Genomic DNA, 15,365 nt, shown 5'->3' on the forward strand with positions numbered 1-15,365 from the left:
ACATCAGCTGTTCTCTCTTCAACCAGCTATTTTGAATCTTTTACAGTTCTTCCCTTGATTTTTGTGCATTAAAAACAATACAGGGTTTTGCCCTCACCCCATAGCCTCATAAATGCTATCTGGCTTAATTATGACTTGTAAACTTCTCTGAGCTCTCTAAAAGAAGATAGACATAGTAATTTAGTCTCAGGGATGTACTTCTCAGTAGGGTTTTTTTTTTCTCCTTGCTGAATGAAAGATTATGCAAACTCACTCAGTGTTGTTTGAGAGCTTTTGCAATGCTGATTACATATCCTTGAGGAACAAAATAAGGTCCTCAAATGCCTAGCATATCAATCTCAAATCCACACACTGTATTTGACTGGCACCTTGTGGTTCATTACTAGAGAGGTAAAAACTTTTCTCCCCCAGGAATTAGAGTCTTGCACAGTTTGTGTGCTGGCATGGTAGAGACTCAGAAGGCAGGATTTTGTGCTTCTTGACAAGAACACTTGTTGATGCCTAATTTTTTTTTTGTGAACATATTTTAAAACTGTTATTAGCCTGCAGCATCCAATATTCTGTTTGTAAAATCAGGTTAAGCCCAGAAATGCATGGTAAGATTTATAGGAAAACTCAGGGACATTCTACCATGCTTGAGACATTTGCCTATTCAAATACGTTAAGGCTAGAGATTTTCATGAAACAGAGAGAGGAATGAAAAGATAAAGCTGAAAGGCAGTGTTTTCAAGGCTAAAAAATCTTCTGGGTTTTCATTTTTAAAAATGGACATTCAGCAAGTTGAAACCAAAAGCTTATGGAAAAGTAGGCAGAGGATGTAAAGCCCTGGCTTGGAGATGAGTATATGTAACTAAATAGATAACAGAGCCGGAAGGCTGGTGAGCACAGTAAAGCAAATTAAAATTAGTAACAAGCTATAATTTTCCATTTAGAAGAGGAGCAAAGAGAAGAGTGATCACACCAGACCGTAGCTATTGCTGATTCAGCAATGCTGGAGAAAACAGGAGCCTGCCTACCTGTGTCCTAACAACAACAACAACAACAAATGCAAGGATTCATAGCCTACAGAAAAAAGCAGCATGAACACACTCGTTGAATCTTATTCCTATTTCCTGTAATCAGTGCAATAACAACACTAATGGTAAGGACAAATAAGAAATACAGAGCCAGTGTTAGAGAAAAATTGGAACAAAGTCTGGTAAATCCACATGAAGTAAAAAGTGCACACTATCCAACAAAACCACTACTCTCCTTTTGCTTAAATCATTGTTGCACCTTAATTGCTTGGCGGATCCTTCCAGGCCACCTGATGGCCATTGCAGCCTTATCAGTCTACCACTGTCTAAGAAGTGTGAATGGGCGTGATATGTGCCATTTCCAGGATGGATGTGCACATCTGCCACATGCACTTCATCTCCTTTTTCCATCAGTCCATGGTGGGATGACAATGACTAGGACAACGCTGGTGTTTGTGATATTGACACCAGATTGGCCCTGAGAAGCAGTTTGGAAACAGCCACTAAAGTGATGAATTGAAGCAAAAAGGACTTTGAATTTTCTTTCTTTTGGCCATTGCAGCTTTTAGATCTCCCTTTCTAGTAATGTAGAGTTAGTTAAGTTAATATATACACTATACCATAGTATGAAATATACTAGAAATAGTTTAGATCTAAGAAGAAGGGATAGTTTTGCATGGGAGAGAGAAATTATATAATATCATTTCTAAGAAAACATAGTTAGGAATTGAAGAGATGGCTCAGGTGAGGTCACTGCTGGTCACCTCAAGACCACTAGGGGAGCTGCACAGAGGGCTGGATCCAGCCATCTCTGGAGTCTGGAGTAGTCTTCAGGATGGCGGGAGACACAAATGGGTGCTGGTGTTCAGGAGGCAACCGCTTTGGTTGCAGATGTCTCTGAGGGCTGTCATGAGGGTGAGAGTGAAGTGGAAATTTCTGGTTTCTTTGAAGACTCAGTTTTGTCATGTGATGTTTTGCCCAGCTTGGCTTGTGAGAAGGCATGTGATGTTTTGCTGTGTGCTCTCACGTGCGAGGGGCATGACTTTGGCCAGCTGAGAACATCTGTGGGTGGACTGTGAGGAGAGGACCTATATAGAGGCCCAAACACAGTGAGAGATTACCTTTTGGATCACTGTTGCTGCACTGATCTTGGTGCTTCAACATTTGACTTTGCAGAGAGAACTGTTCCAGAGAACTCAGGGCAATCCAACTGAGTCTTGTGTTTTTTACGGAATTGTCAGGATCTTCTGAATCCTGTACCTGCTTGATATTGGCTTTCAGACGGACTGGAATGCTGGTATCCAGAAAGTTGATTCTAGTAATCCCCTAAAGATCTACAGACTCTCGTCAGCAGGAAGTAGATAAAAAAGGTCTATAGCCTTTCTCCCTATTAATCTCCTACCTAAGGTTGTGGGGGTTGGAGGGATGTAAAGTTGCTTAAGAACACTAAATAAAGCAGGTCTGATTAAAACCTAAGCTTACAGAATGTGATTCACAATATTTCAGAATCCTTGGTAGAACTCAGAATAGGATAGTTAGCAGCAGTTCTCATCCAATAGTATGACTTGCTAAGGGTCATTCTGGCCAATTCCAAAAACAAAACAAAACAAAACAAAACAAAACAAAAACCCACACCTAAACAAATCATAATACAAACAAGAACTACAATAACAGACATAATTTCTACGTAGCTTTGGATTGATATTTAATATATTTTGAGTACTGACTTATAAATAAAGATCTCTTACTAGACAAAAAAATTCTGCAGTCTGTAGGACTAGACAAGGCAGGGAAGGAGATGTAACCATGTAACCTGAGGAGCTGCAAGGTGGATGCCTTAACGTGATGGCATACACAAGCCAAAGAGGCTTGAGGCCTTGGGGGCCACAGAAAAAGAAGGGAGGGCTTGCTGGCAGCTGTGCCTCTGGAAATGAGCTTACAACCACGACTGGGTGACACATTTCCTGTATGTCACTTTTACACATTTAAGTCCAAGGATGCAACTCTCTTGAGAAGTTAGTTTGCACCCTACAAGGCTTCCTTTTTTTCTGAAAGGCAGATAGAGGTGTCAGAACTCCTCCCTGGCTCCCAAAGAATCCAGCTACTCCTTTCTTGAGCAGAAAGTGATACACATTTCAAGGTAGCTAGAGAGAGGCAGAATCAGAGAATGCTGGGAAACTCCACAACCCTCCTTCACTCCCAAGCAGATCACCCAGCTGTCTCTGTGTGACAGAGGGGAAGATGGTGGCTGGTCTTCAGAGACTGTTCCTCTCTTCTCCTATTCATCCTCCTCTCCACTTCTCTGGCCTTTCTGAGGAGCTGTTCTTGAGTGGCTTTTCATGCCACTCTCTTTTTCATGTTCCACTCACAATAGCTGACTGCCACGGACCTTACCCCATTTTCTGATCACCCTGGAAGCTTCTCTGACACACCTGCGCTCTGACCACTAGTGTAGATGTCCCTTTCCTTACCACAGGCCCCTATGCTTTGCCTCCCTGGCTTCCCTGGCCTTCCCCATTTCCTGAGAATCCCCAGTTGTCACCTCAGCCATGTCCTCACAGCAGCTGCCCCTCAAGGGTCCTGAAAGCCCCTGGAACCTGGTCCACATCAGCGCCCCCACACCCCTCCCAGCAGAGTCAGCTCATGGAACCCTGGGACTTGCTTTTGTCTCTTCTCAGGGACCTCATATGCTGTTCCTGACTGCCACACCCAGGTGGGACCTGTCTGAGCCTTTGTTTTATCTATCTATCTATCTATCTATCTATCTATCTATCTATCTATCTATCTTTCTAAAGAAAAAGGTGACATGACATGGTCGCATGACTTTAGGTCACTACACAGACCTTTTCCTAGGCTTCAGGTCTCCAGTTGCTGAAGGCTTGTTGCATTCCACTCCACCCCTTGCTCTCCCAGATCTCATTGTGAAAGCTCCAGGATGGTAGGGTGCTTGCTTCTTAAGTGTCTGGATGGCAAAGGGTCAGAGGCAGGTGTGAGTGTGTCCAGCAAAGGACATTTTGTGTCACCTCTAATCCAGGGTGAAAAGGGCTCTGCCACCAAGCCTCATGACCTCAGATCAATTCCTGGTTCCCATATGGTGATGAAAGGAGAGAAGTGATTACATAAATTGTTCCCTGTCCTCCATGTGCATGTCATGGCACATGAGTAACATACACTACATAAAATTTAAGATGTCTAAATGCTAAAGAGAAGAGGCCTGTTGTAGGAGCCTCCTATACTGAAAGATGAGGGTGGTACAGTGGACACAGGACAGGACTAGGCCATGGTGCTGAAGCCTCTGTGAATAAAGAGCAGGCATGGGAGCAACAGGTACACCTTCACTTTGAAGAGCTGCAGGGCCCAATGCTCAACACCTCTATGGCTCATGACCATGATATGTTTTTCCCCCACCAAAGATGCTCCCTTTCCCCAGCACCTGTGGCTGAGCACTCCATCCGTAGGCTTCAGGGAGAAGCCAGAAACAGAAGCCCCCAGCTCTGCTTTTGACCTGGAGGTTAGTGCAGAAGAGGTTTGGGATATGCTGGAGCTAGAGTTACAGGTGGTTGTGAGCCTCCTGATCTGTGTGCTAGGGACTGAACTCGAGTCCTCTTGCAAGATCAGCAAACACTCTTAACCTGTGAGGCACAGCCAGGGCTAAGTAATGAGATCCTCTCACTGAAGGGGTCATTTCCTCTCTGATCAGTACTAACATTCTAAGTTTGGTTCCCTGTAAGCCACATAAAACCTGGATGCCATAGTAGCTTAATCACAGTAATCACACCCCATAAATACATGGGAGGCCAAAGCAGAGTCTCTAGAAGCAGGAGGTGCCAGAGACCAAGAATCCCAGGCACATAGTCACGATGGATGCTGGCGCCAGAGGCTGCAATTAGCTTTGACCACCTGGATAGATTGCTTCCTGAGACCGGGAACCACCCCCAACTGATCCCCCCACCTGATTTTCCCCCACCTGACCGGTTTTAACAGTTAATGTTAAAACCTTGATGAATCACGAAGATAGCCTCCCGCCCCCCTCCCTCCTATTCTACTACCTCATTCTTTGAGCATAAAAGTGAAGTCTTGCCCCATAATAAATGGACTTTGACAAGGAAAACTGCTTGGTCCCATTCTTCTCTCTCGCCTGTTTTTCTTTCAGGCTTGGCCCTCTTCGAAGACCCCAAGAGTTACCAGTCCCGCAGGCGGGTACAAGGAGGATGGGCTAGCCCAGCATACACAATCATGGATGAGAAGGTGGAAGGTGATTACTTACACTGAGGTTACCCTGACCTCTCCATAGGCACCATGGTACACAAAGGCTATGGCACATGTGTACCTGAACTCACATAAACATCATGCAGGGCTGGAGAGATGGCTTAGCTGTTAAAGCCTAGGCTCACCTAAACACCACACAGACATACACAACACAAATACAAATAGAAGATATTAAGAGCACAACTATTTTGTGATGCCCAAACCTGTGTGAACCCAAATGCTGTTATGTCAGTAAAGTTTTGTTGCCACCCAAGCTCCACCCATTGTGTCAGCCTTGGTACTAGAATAACCAAGCTGAATAGTTGCTGAACGTGACAGTGACCAAGAAGCCTAGAATGTGGACCCTTTCCAGAAAAGGCTGTGTCATAGTCCCCCACCTTCACCCTGGCACCTCATCCCTACCAATGGAGCCAAAAGGACAAATCCAGAGTTCCCCAGGGCTCTTTCCTCTTGCCTTCCATTATCCACCTTCTTGACTGCATCCTCTGAATCCTCTGTGCTTTGTGTGGCCTTGTCAAACCCTCTGCCCTATCCCTAAGCTGTCACACCTACCTGTCTGTTGTCAGACCAGCCAGATGAGACAGGGATCTTGCCCTGAGGAGAAGCTCTTGTCCTTCTGTGTCCTCAGAGGCTCCAAGCACACTTAAGAGTGAAGGGAGCCCATAGCTAGTGTTCTGACTTCAATACAGATGCAAGGAAGGGGGTACTTTTCCTGTGGAGGTCCCATCTCTTGAGTATGTCCTGGGAGCAGTCCTCACATGGGGCCTGGCTCCAGTTGTCAGAAGGTGGCTCTGACCTTTGCATGGCTGTTGCAGCTGGATGAACAACAATTTTCTCTGATGTCTCTTGCAGGAAGCCTGCAGCTTCTGTTACCCATGGTGACCCTGAAACTAAAGGAAGGAAGAGTACAAGGTGAGCATTGCCAGGGTCCTTTAAGATACATGTCTGCTTCGATTTGTCTTCATTAATTATTTTTGTTTATTTTTTTTATTACATGTGTATTTATCTCATTGGAAGAGTGTGTATGCCATAGCATGAATATACAAAGAAGTAATAGGACACCCTGTGTGAGTCCATTTATCCTACCACTCGGGGTCTTGGTAACAGGGCCTTACATACTGAACTTTGTGCTGGCTCTGATTTCTGAGAGAGTCACAGAGCCCAGTGTACTGGTCAACTTCTGATTTTCCTGCTTCAAATGTGTCACCATCTAGTTCATGAAAGGGTTGAGGGTTTTTTTGTTTGTTTGAAAGAGTTGAAGGCAGCATCAGAAACAAGTCTTAAGCTTTCACTGCTCAGTGGCATGTCTTTGGGGACTTTTATCACTGAGGTGTCAGTTGGTTCTAGTGGTCCTTTGAAGAGTTGGAGTCCCATCTGCCATGGGCTCTCAGGACAGGTCCCTTGAAGGGTCCGGAGGCCAGGACTGCATTCCTCTTTGGAAGCTGAAGTCCCCACTGTGGACAGGCACTGGTGGCACAGGGCCAGATATCCAAGTTCCACCCTGAAACCTGATGAGCTGATGATTGTGGGGCTGGGAAACAAATTCAGGTCTCTTGGAAGAGCAGCAAGTGCTCTTCAGCCCCATATTCTTGTTTTTCTTAATCACACTTTGGGGTGGGTGAGAGCATGCATGGCACACATATTGGGGTTGAGGACAGCTTTGGGAAGTTGATTCTCTTCTTGTATCATAGGGGTCCTGGTGATCAAGCTCAAGCTCTCATGGTTGACTGTGATGACTGGACCTGGTGGGTTTTGTGGGGTGAGTGTTCAGTCCAAGGCTCACACATGCTAGGCAAGTGCCCAAGCACTGAGCTACATCACCAGCAGACGTTTATTTGTTGATTGCAATGGCAGAGATAGAACACAAGCCTTCACCATTGGCAGGTGAGTGCCCTGCCACTGAGTGGCCCCAGACTGTCAGTCTTATTTGTAACCTCTGACTTGTTTGTGTGTTGCCTGTGTTTTGTTGTTTGTTTTGTTTTGTTTTTAGCATAGCCATGTTCACAGGGTGAAATTCTCTTCTGGAGGGCCCCTACTGTAAGATGTAATCCAAGATGTCTGGCAACTCAGAATTCTAGTGTCTCTGTTGTTGGAAGTAACCAGTAACACTGACATCTCCCTCTGACTTTTCTCTAAGCAAAGACAAACGCTGACTGACTAACAGGTTTCTCTGTCAGCCAAAGGAGGGAAGCCATCTGAGGGAAGGAAAGTCAACATAATGCCTAGAAACAAGTTGAAGCCCTGAGGGGTGGGGCAGTGGACACCAGGGCATGGGAATTCTGGGGTCAGGGAAGTGGCTGCCAGGCCTCCCCCAGGGCAATGAAAGACAACCACACACAAACATGTCCACAGGCCAGCCTGGCGCAGACAGTCCCTCACATCCCAGGTGATTCTAGATTATGTCAGGCTGACAAGAAAAATTGACCATCACAGGGACTCTGTCAGAAAGGACCTGGCTCAAGTGTTTATGATGGGAACATGGGGCAGAGTGTCTGAGAGCATAGCCTCGTGTCCATGGAACTAGATGGGGATCCACGGAACATGGCAAGGATTGGCCAGGAGCTGGTGCTTGCTGAAGGCTTAGGGCGTCTGTTGAAATTACAGCACAGTGGGGCACGTGACATCTGTGTGTTTGCTGGTTGAGGCAGGAAGGTGAGGAGTTCAAGGTCATCTTTGACTAAATGGGGAGACTGAGGCCAGCCTGGACTACAGGAGACCAGTTGCAAATTTTTTTTTCTTCTCTTTATAGGCAGAGATAAGAGGAATACATGAGCTTGGCTAGGATTTTCTCATGTGACTAAGTGAGGGCTGTGTTTGAAGCTATGCCAGTAAGAGGCCAGGACATACCTAGGTTTAAACAGGACATTTATCTAACAGTAACTTTGACCTGTTATTATGGGTTATGATGGTATTTGATGCTCCTACGTAGAACCTCAGTTCTGTTTCTAGCACAAACACCTGGTGGCACAACTGCTACACTTTCTCTGCATCAGTTGTCCTGGGACCCTGGTGCAGAGATGGGTCAAGGTCACTGTGGAGATGGGCACAGGTTGCCTACAGAGTCTGGGATGTTGTCTAGAGAACATTTTAGCACCTAAAAATGTTGGCTTCTTTGTAAATTATTCTCACAGATGCTAAAGAATGTTCATTGAGTGGGGACAACAATAATTTTCAATAGTCTGGTTCTGTGGGGATGCCATTAGCTGATTTTTCATTTCCTTGCTCACACTAAAAGGAAATTGAATGAGACTAAATGAAATGGAGGCAAGACTTTGGAGGCCCTGGGAGACTCAGTCACACCAATTTAGCAAGGAGAGGACCAGCTCAAGTTGCCAGGGAAGGGACATCCCAACTGTTCTACAGGGTTGGACCTGTGAGGTTGTGGGATGATGGTGGGAGTGGGCTCCTGGAACCATGGAATCCAGTGTGGGAGGTCAAGGGTGAGCAGCAGATGTTAGAGAGGTGGTGTTAGACCCAGTTTGGGACCTAATTACCGGGAAAGTGCACGAAGGAGACTCAGAGGCCAAATGGATGCAACAGCAAGAGGTTTATTCAAGCCAACGCACGTTGGGGCCGCCTGCATCCAAGTGGGAGATGGCCCCGAGGAACAAAAGCTTTGGGTTTTTAAAGCAAAAAGCACGGGTAGGCAGGGAGTTACATGTCTTAGCATTACTAGATTAGATAAAGGATCTATAGGAAATTTGCCCTTTAAAATGGTTAGTCTATTTTAGGTGCCAAGACCGATCCCGGCCTGGCCATCTGGAGGATATCTGGTCATGAGCAATGCCTGGAATGTGCTGCTATGTGCTGATTTGGCTGTCGCTGGGGGGGGGGGGGAGTTGATTAGCCATTTTGTGATTTCTCTGAGAAGTGGGGCTATGTGAATCTGGTCACAGGCTAGGGGCTATCTGGAAGGGGAATTGGGGCTATCTGGGTTGGTTGCTCTTTTACAACAGGGTGGGTCCAGGGGTCTGTCTCAACTTGCCCACTTCCTCATTTCTTCGGTGTCCTGCTTTCTGGAAAAGTACTGAGAGAGAACTTAGTTTGACATGGGGTCTAAAATTTAAAATGGAGTTTATGAGGTTAGTCTGACTCTTTCAGTGGTTTGAAGGCTGAGGATGAGGGGTGGGGTTTAGGAAGAGAAAAGGGAGCCTGCATGGGCTGGTCCCTGGGAAATTCATACAGTCAGTCAACAGCACAGTTGATCAATCTGTTTCTACAGGTGTAGTTGCTCCCTTCTGGGCCTTCACTCTCAAGGACTGGCTCAAAGAACTGAAACAACTGGCCTAGGCTACACAACCTCTGCACAGAGTGAGACTTGAAGTACCATCCCTAGAATGCAGATCAAGGGTGGCAATTGATGGAGGAAGCATGTCTTAGAGATAGCATCCAGGCCTACACACTGAGGGTCAGCTTCTCTACCTGACAAAGTAGGAACTAGGTGTGGTGTTGGGTTCCTGTCAATCTCTTGTTTGAAGGGTGAGCCAGGAGGAGGTTAAAGGCCACCTTGGGCTACACAGTGAAACTGTGTCACCAAAACGTCTTGAGAGATGGCTGCACAGTTAGGAGGGCTTGCTATTCTGGCAGAGGACCTGTTTTCGGGCCCCAGAACCCACCTCAAATGGCAAACAAACACCTGCCTCCAGTTTCCTGCCTTGACTTCCCCTGATGATGGATTTTGATCCAAACAAACCTTTCCTCCTTAAGTTGCTTTTGGTAATTGTGATTATCACAGCAATAGTAATTAAACCAGAATACTCCCCAAGGTGAAGACTAATGCTCACCTCACCATGACCCTGCAGCTGACCATCACCAGAAATACAAGGTGGCCCTCTGGTCTCCCACAAACAGTATTCTGGCTGGTGCTGGCAGACTGGGGGTTTCCATTGTGAATCAAAGAGAAAGAAGTGCTTCCCACTGGACACAGCACACAGCACACAAGTGGCACATGTGAACTTGTGCACTAGTGTGCCTTCGTGTGTGTGTGAGAAAGAGAGAAAGAGAGAAAGAGAGAGAGAGGGTGACCCTAGCAAGCATGGCTCTAGTAGGCCTTTCTCTCCCATTCCCTCTCCCTTGTTAAAAAATGTTAGATTCCATCTCTAAAACTTGACACCAAGGTCTATTTCCTGAGGTTGACTACAGATATCAAAGGACTGAAGTCTGTCAATCAAAATGCCCCCTTTGGTTCACCTAATTAACATGTGTTGGTATAATGTTTTTGTTTTTTTTTTATGTATATACCTTACCCTTGTTCATTCAAATACTGATTTCTCCCCCACCCCACCCCCAACTCTCTGGTTTCAATCCGGATATTGCATTGTGATACTCATTCTAAGAATCCTGTCTCAACTCTTGTGTAAACAGGAACAAAATAAAGCAACTAGACACAATGTTGAGCAGGGAGGAGCCAGAGGACAGGAAAGAGGGGAGGAGCCGGAAGGCGGGAGAGGGGTGGGAGGAGAAAGAGGAGAAGGGGCAAGAGGAGAGCTAGGAGAGCAGAGCTGGAGGAGAGATCTTGGAGGACGTGGAGCATGAACCAGACCTAAGATTTCACAAAAAGCAAGTATAATGTGGGAAATATAAATGTTAGGAAACTGAGGGCTTGGAGGTTAAGGAGGGAGTAAATATTGCCCAGCATTGTGTTCTAGGTTAACTAAAAACCCAGTCTCTGTGTGGAGATTTGGTTATACAGCTGTTTAGGACTAACAGCAGCATTACCAGAAGATAAATCAATAGGAAATATTAATAACCCCTACAACAAACATGCCTGTTGTGGTTATTAATATTTACTATTGATATGTTTTTCAGTTAAGCAGCAGTTCTTCCTAAACAGCTGTATAACCAAATCATCACACAGAGACTAGGATTTATTTAATTAACCTAGAGCACAATGCTGGGCAACAGTTACTCCATCTTAAACCAACAAGCCTGCATAGTTTCCTACCATTCAGATTTCACCCATTATACTTGCTTTTAGTTGTATCTTAGGTCTGGTTCATTTCTCCACGTGTTTGTAAGACCTCTCCTGCAGATGCTCCCCCTCTCTTCTTCCTTCTTCTTCCTCCCACTCCAGACCAGGATGTCCCACCCTGTTCTCTTCATTGCCCAGCATTGTGGCTGGTTGTTTTAATTGACAATATAGAAAACAAATGATGGCATGTTTACACAAACTAGAGACAGGTGATGCAATGTCTGGATTAAAACCAGATAGTGGGGTAGAGAAATCAGTATTTGAATGAACAAGGGTAAATTGTATACATTCCAAAAGAACATTATATCAACACATGCCCAATCAAAATATGCCACTGCACTGTTGAGAACAAGCCAAAATATTTATTCTAAGTGCTACAATTTCATTTTCAGATTCTATTTAATCATAGAGAAGCACTAAATTTACAATCCCAGACGTTCCCAATCACTGAACAGTTTCTGTTGTAAGGAGACAGTTGTCTGAGTCTCTAGGACAACTTCTCTATGTTGCTGGTAGGGTCAAACAACCAATTGCCTGTTGTGCCCTAATTAATTAAGCGCAGCTGGCCCAGTTCTTTGTTTCCGTATTGCTCTGAGCTCTGGTCCAAATGTCTAGAAGGATTAACTAAAGACTTGGAGGCCAGGTGTCATGGATCAGGCCCAGCTTCTAACAGAAACTCCCTTGCTTAACCCTTAATGTTAAAATTTGATTGGATGGTCCTGACACTCACCAATGCAACACAGCTTCTCCTCAGTAATGCACTTCAGAGCTGGAACTGGCTGCCTCTCTGAGCTCAAAAAATAAAGCTTTCATTTTAAGCTTCTATATCTGGAGTGAGTTTTTTCATCTTACACCCTGAACCCAAACCAACACAGCCCTCCCCTTTTTCTCTTCTTAAAAGTTTCACCTGCAAGGTCATTTGCTACAGTTTTTCTGCCAGAATAAAAAGCAGCCTCCTTAATGTGTCTACCCTGCTTATTAAAGGATATCTCTGTGAAAACAGGTGCTTGGATATGCTTTCTGCATAATGCAAGGTCTAAAAGGGAATATATGAGGAGGCTTCCTAACAGTGTGTGTGCCCCCAGGCTCTGTCCTGGACTCAGATTGTGAAACCAAAACAGGAGACACATTGTTTATACACTGTTATTAAGTCTCCATACTTCACAAAAATAACTTTCTGTTTCCCAAGACTAGCATATCCTGCAAGCCAGTGTTTTCACCCTACAGTGAAGTGCTTTTCTTCTCCTTTTGTGTCTTATAGCAAGTGCAGGCTCTCTACCTGGCTCCTCCCAGCCATCACCCATAAGATCCTGCACCTAGATGCCATGAGTGTACAGCCTTTTCACCCCAGGTCTGTGCTCAGGGCCCAAGTGCAGGTAGATGGTACAAAGGTCCTAGGGAGTTTGTAGAAGCTTCTGTTGCTGCCCATCCTTCCACAACAAGGACACATCCCCTTCTGACTGCAGAAAGGGTTTGCCCTTGAGATCATAGACCAGGGTCAAAGCTACAAACAGCCAAGGTCAGAAGAGAGAGAAGCCAGGACACAAAGCAGAGAGGAGCTGGGTGGGAGGGGCTCCGGAAAGGAAAGACTCCACTTCCTGCTGGGCCTGAGCAGGGTTAGGGTAGTTCACTGGGAAGGCACTTCAGTGTTGCCTGGTTTCTGGGCAAATCTGTCTGGTCTCCATTTTCAAATTTTCAAGTTCACCATTTTCAAGTTTCAGTCCCTGGCAGGGACCAGTGGGCCCCCAAATCCTTAAGACACATATCCAAAACTTCCAAACTTCTGAGCAGGTTCTGACTCTCTGAACTTCAGGTTGCCCTCAGTCTGAAGGTTTGAAAGCTGCCATGTCCACTTAGCTATCCTTAGCAATGACTGGACCCTTGCAAACTTCCCAGGGCATGGACCATGAAGCCTCCACCCCTGTAGTCATGTAACAGAGCAAGATGCCAGGTTGTACCCACAGCTGTCTCAGTGCCCACACTATTGAGAGGGCTTAATTCTACTCTGACTTAAGGCTTTAGTTTTAACTTTACCTGGCTAGGCTTGAGTTTCAGTTTTGATTTCTAGAAACATGTAACGGGCAGCCAAAATCAGCATGGGCCCCAACACCTCGTTTGGGTCAGATATAGTTACTTAGTAATGGCTTTGGAAAGTCCCTAAGTTCCTGACCAATCCTGATTACTCCTTGGCTATCTGCCAAGTAAAAGTCACCTAGTCATTCCCGGAATTCCCTAACTGACTATCTATAGGGCCTTTGAACCTGCTCCTGGGCCTCTACCATTTTGTCAAGGAGGTGACTCCAGCATGCTGGAATTCTCTGCAGAATAAATGCTCTTTGTTTTTGCATACCATCTGAGTCTGGGGTCTTTCCTTGGTGATTCATGGACCTACCACATTCTGTGCTGATCCAACAATAAGCTGGTGTTTTGGTTAGCAGAGCCTGTGCACAGCCCACACCAAATTTAATGTTATGTGCTAGGCCACTAGCAGACACCACACAGGAGTCCACCTTTCCTTGCACCTGGAATATGCTCTCCTTCCCTGCACATCTGAGTGGACTCCTCAAATACCCCCACACCCTTAAAAGCTGCTGAAGCTTGGGAAGTCTGTGTCATCCACATAGCAGGAACCCAGTTCCTCTAGTCAGGTGGAAGTCCTGTGAGCACTGCTGTAGAGGCCTCTAGTCAGTCCAAGCTGAGCCCCTGCAGTCTTCAGCAATCTTCATCCTGCAAACAAGGAAATATAGGGCTAACCTTTAGGGCACAAGTGTATTCTCATGTAAGACATGGCTACAGATAACTTAGAGGCCAGGAGCTGGCATCCTGACATGTCAATGTCCCACATTCAGCTTGTGTTTGGGGTTGGGTTAGGGAAGGTTACTAATCTTGGACACAGGGGAATGTCATGTGTGTACATGTGCATGCCAGAGCACATGTGTAAAGGTCAGAGAACAAGTTGCTTGAATATTATTTTTTTCTCCTTCAACACTGTTAGTCCAGGGAATCAAACTCGGGTCCTCAGACTTAACAGCAAATGCCTATACTGACTGATCCATCTCATCAGCTCACCAGAGACCTTGTGAAGTGCAGAAACCCAAAGAGCATATCTGAGAAGCCAGATGGACCCAGGAATTTACCTCTTGCAGCATCTTAAAATTAACAGAACAGAATAACGTGAAGGACCCAGGTAGGTTTTAAAAAATAAGCATAGGGGAAAGATAAGGTCTCTCAGTGGGTAGCTCTTGCTATTCATACATGAGGATCTGAGTCTGGATCCCCAGAACTCATGTAAAATACAGAACAGCAGATTCTAGGAACTTGAGGGCAGAGTAGCCTAGCTACAGGCAATGAATTTTAAATTCACTGAGAGACACAGTCTAAAAAATTAAAGTGAAAGCTTTTGAGATGGCTCAGCAGTTAAGATCACCAGCTGCTCTCATTGAGGACCAGGATTCCATTCCCAGCACCCACATGACAGCTTGCAACTATCTGTCACTCCACTTTCAGGAAATACAACATCCTCTTATGACCTTTGTGAACACCAGGCACACATGTAGTGCACAGAAACATATGTAGGCGGAATATCCACACACATAAAATAATTTTTAAAATATGTAAAGGTAGAAAAAGAATTGAGAAAGACACCCATCATCCTCTGCTCTCTTCTTGGACCCCCAGGCTCATGCATGTGTACAAACACACCTACACTGTGCAGACACATATATACAAAGCACAAAGATTTGAAGTTTATTGTCCCACAGTTCTGAGAGGCACCTTGAAAAGATCAGGGTGTCCAGGGCTGGGTTCCTAGATCATCTGAGGGAGAATCCACCTCACTTCTGGCTTCTGGTGACCTTAGCCACCTTCAGCATCTCTTACCTTGTGGCCTCTTAACCCTTCTATGCCTCCATAGACATGCATTCCTGTCCTGTGCTACTGTATCTTGTTTGTTCTTACTTAGATAGGATCTTCCATAGCTCAGGATAGCTTCGAATCTGAATTCACTATGTAGTCAAAGATAACCCAGAACTTCTGATCCCCTTGCCTCCACCTCCATAGTGTTGGGGTAAAAGGTGTGAGGCACCAGGCCCCATGGTTCTCACTTTACG

At 45.5% G+C, this 15,365-nt stretch overlaps 1 pseudogene; it reads right to left on the bottom strand.

Annotated features, from left to right (window-relative positions):
- Nucleotides 1–15,350, bottom strand: part of LOC110541463 (protein S100-A11-like) — a 33,983-nt pseudogene extending 18,633 nt beyond the window's left edge.
- Between the last annotated feature and the right edge of the window lie 15 nt (nucleotides 15,351–15,365).

Source organism: Meriones unguiculatus, chromosome X (genome assembly GCF_030254825.1).
Source record: "Meriones unguiculatus strain TT.TT164.6M chromosome X, Bangor_MerUng_6.1, whole genome shotgun sequence".
Taxonomy (NCBI): Eukaryota; Metazoa; Chordata; class Mammalia; order Rodentia; family Muridae; genus Meriones; species Meriones unguiculatus.